Raw genomic sequence first — 3683 nt, 5'->3', positions numbered from 1 at the left:
CCCCTGCGCCGGGTGCGCGGCGTCACTGCCACAAAATCCTTTTCTTCCCCGGAGGGAGCCGTCCCTCGATCCCTTGGAGGGTGGAGAGTGCTCACGTTCCCTCCTCCCGCTACCCCGGGTCGGAGGAGAGCTGCGGGATTAGGCTGGAGTGAATATTCCGCGTGCTCTATAATTACGCACACACTGAAATCTTCACCGTTGACTTAAGTTACTTGGCGCTGCGAGGGCTGGGGCCCTGCGTATTGATTAAACGCAGCCTCTATTTACCTACACAATAAATGTAGAGATTAGCGACGTTCGCTTGATCACAATAATGGGGTTGACAATTAGGGGGCAATGCATCCCAGATGTAGCTGAGCCTATGGAAGGCGGGCGGGCAGCAGCCTTCTGGAAGAGAGGAGCTCCGGGGTGGGGGTGGGGGGCGCTACGCGGGCGGAGGTGCGGAGCCCCGCGCGGAGCGGGAGTCCTTTCCGGGAGCGCGGCAGGAGGCTGAGGCGAGGCCCAGCAGCAGCGAGACCGCCGGCCACGAGACCGGGGAGGCCCGCAGCGGGCTTTGGGGGACCTGAACATCTCCGCGCCCAGGTAGGCATCTCGGGCGCCAAGCCCGCCTCCCTGCGGCGCTGTCACCTGCCTCGAGGCCGTCTCGCCTGCTGCCGCCTGGCTGGGAAGGACGGTGGACGCCGCTGGCGCGTGCCCGAGTAAGTGTGCCTGTGTCATCAATGTGCATTCTGCGTGCGGCAGAGGGAGGAAGGCAGGAGGAGGCGCACGTGTCTACTGCGTGCGGAGCCTCCCTCTTCCCCCGAGTGTACTCCAAGAAGCGAGTCAGGGTGGAGGTGTCAGTCTGGCCTCGCCATGGGGGTGGGTGTGACATCCATCGGTGGGTGTGACAGGAGAGGCCAGCACGCAGGGTTGGACTCCAGAGTGGCAGGACTCCAGAAAGCACGACCGTGTGGACCCTAGGAGAGGCCTGTTCCTGGCGATATCGCAGCCCAGGGGTACCTGGGTCCTTGGTAGGAATCTTATAACCGACCTTCTTCCTCTGCCTCTCACTGACCTGGAAGGCCCTGAGAAACCAATCCTAGGAAGCAGAGGATTGAACGGAACTAATTCAGAGAACTCAGGACAGCGAGATGTGGGGTTACAAAGGGCAGATGAGAGCAGCTGGGTGTGTGTGTGTGTGTGTGTGTGTGTGTGTGTGTGTGTGTGTGTGTGTAGTAGTAGTAGTAGTAGTAGTAGCAGCAGCAGCAGTAGTAATACGATGTGGGTGTGTGAAATCCCGACCCACCTAGAAGAGTTTGCAAATCCTGGGCTCCCATCCCACACTGGCTGCAAAGGACCCAGGTAGCAACTTTTCCCAAAGCAAGTGGTTTCTCTGTTTTTTCCCCCTCTTCCCTCTGTGCCTCATTATCGACGCATTATGTTTCCCATTCCACATTTAGGCACGCACGCAAGGATTTGTTCCAGACATCCATGAACAAGCCAGGACGAAGCCCTTTCCCGCCAAACCACTAAGGCTGGGGAATAAGCGGTGCCTGCCCCAACTCTGAGAGTGGGAACCCGGGAGAAGACTTGAGTGGTAAGAAGATCTAGAGGATTGGAAGGAGGGAGGGGGAAAAGGAAGAGAGAAGCCTGGGAAAGAGAAAGAAGAGGAAGGAGGAAGAGGAGGGACCCGCAGGGGCAGAGTTGGGCGTGGGGTTCGGTTACAAACGCCCCCTTCCGCGCCCAGGATCTTTCCCTGGGCTGAGTCTTCCTCGTCGCAGAGCTGAAGCCGACTGGGGGAGGGGGAGATAAGACAAAGGGAATTCTCCTCTGAGAAGTGTGAAGTGCATCTGTCCTCTCCTTGCAGGCTCTGGAAAAACTGGCAGGAATTTCCTTGTCGTGAGAAGACCGACGAGCGTCTGCAGAGGAGAAGACAACTGCAAACAGACTTTGGGCCAGGGAGGAGGGCGGGAGGAGGGGTGGCGGGGGCCAGCTTTGATGGCTTCAACTCTGTTGTAATTTTGTCTTCTCCAGATTAGCCAAAATAGTCAGCCCTAGCTGGGAGTTCTGTTCCGCAGAATCCGCTCCCACCCCACCCCTCCACCCCCGCGTCATGTGCACGCGAGGAGCTGTGTAGCTGCTGCTCCCCGAGTCACGCCTGAAACTTCCAGGGCTAATGGTTCTGTATTCCTGCAGTAATTAGGAGGCCACACAGCTCTCCAACACTCCGTTAAACAAGTATGTAAGTCATCCTCTCCCTCTCCGGGGACAGACTGGGGGAAGGAAGGCTGCTGGGACCGCTTCGGGCGGTGTGTCCTCCGTTAGGGGAGTGGCTTGCTGTGACCCCCGGCTGCTCCTCCTGGCCCTGGTCTTTCTAAGCTCTTCCTTAGAAAGTAGAGAAAGGGGCAAAGAATGTGCATCTCGCCACCCACCGGACGAGCCAGGCGAGCCTGTATCTGTGCTTGTAAAGTTTTCTAAATAAATTGGTTCCAAGCAGTGATGAACAGAGGCTGAACCCGGGTCTTCTCCAGAACAGTGCAACGGATATAAAGAAGCTAGAGTCGTCCACCCTCTCCACACACACCCCCCCCCCCCCCGACATAAATCAGCCGTATAAATCATTCGCATTGTTTAAGGTACATTGATCAATCTAATGGCTTGTAATAGGCTCCTAATTGCCACTTGCAGAGTTCTGCAGGTTCCTGTTTGAACGGGGAAGGTTTCATTCCAGCCCAGGTCCTCCTTAATCTGGAAACTGGGTGATCACAGACCAAGGAAGAGCACTGCAGTGGCCAGGCCACAGTCTCAGTGCCTCGGGGGAGGGAGAAAGGGGGCTAACTGGAGATATTTACTATTCTTTTTTTTTTCTTTTCTTTTCAAAGCCTACTTCCAAATTTATAATTGTCTTTTTTTTTTAATAAATTAGTAATTCTCTAATGAGCAAAGCCCAGGCTGTGATTTATTGATTATTGCTTATATCAGATGAGAAACTTTCCTTATTTGCATCACTTATATCTGTATGTAGAGTAAAAACTTCCTTAGCTGCAAACCGGTATTCTCTTAGTCATACATTTCTTTTTATTTACTTATTTCTAACTTGGTAACACCAGGAGTTGGGATAGGAAATAAATGGGGGGAGGGGCATGCTAAAAGCAAGGAAGAAAAAGCCAAACTTTCTCCAACATGGAATCCTTGAGACATGCCTAAACTCTTGTGTAACATCTTGTGTGGTTGTAATGTCTCCTCCAAGCCCTGGATGGAAGAGGTAAAGTTGGAAGTATTCTCAAAAGCTGCCTACAAAAGACTAAAACGGAAGGAACTGCTACCCTGGCTGGGGGGAGCTGAATGATGAGCAGAATCCTCTGGCCTTTGGCTTTTAAAATGTTTTACTATTAGCTCAAAAGATGACTTTAATGTTCCAAAGGTGGTTCCATTTAAGTTCAGGCTAAGGCAACAAATTGTGCTTCGTTTTTGGTAGAAATGCTCTTAAAAAGAAGAAAGCCAACATTGAATGACACATTTGCTTAGGTCTAAGACCCCTCTGTGGTAGTTGGTAAGGGAGGGAGGAAGGTAAAACTCCAATCTGAATAGGCCCCCCATAGTTTCCGAGTAATGCAGTAAACAAATCTATGATGTTGTTGAATAATCTTCCAATAATTGCAGTCATTAAAATCATCACACAGTCTACAGTCACCTTCCTTCCT

General features: G+C 52.6%; 1 long non-coding RNA gene across 1 annotated transcript; it reads left to right on the top strand.

Moving 5' to 3' along the window:
- The first annotated feature begins 768 nt into the window (after nt 1-768).
- On the top strand, nt 769-2567 carry LOC131492973 (uncharacterized). Its single transcript, XR_009252379.1, has 3 exons — nt 769-1010; nt 1440-1576; nt 1847-2567. It is a non-coding gene; the product is annotated as an uncharacterized LOC131492973 (long non-coding RNA).
- The last annotated feature ends 1116 nt before the right edge of the window (nt 2568-3683 follow it).

The sequence above is a fragment of the Neofelis nebulosa genome, chromosome 2, assembly GCF_028018385.1.
Source record: "Neofelis nebulosa isolate mNeoNeb1 chromosome 2, mNeoNeb1.pri, whole genome shotgun sequence".
In the NCBI taxonomy this organism is placed as follows: Eukaryota; Metazoa; Chordata; class Mammalia; order Carnivora; family Felidae; genus Neofelis; species Neofelis nebulosa.
The sequence above is the reverse complement of the archived record's forward strand: the minus strand, read 5'-3'. Positions and strand labels throughout refer to the sequence as shown.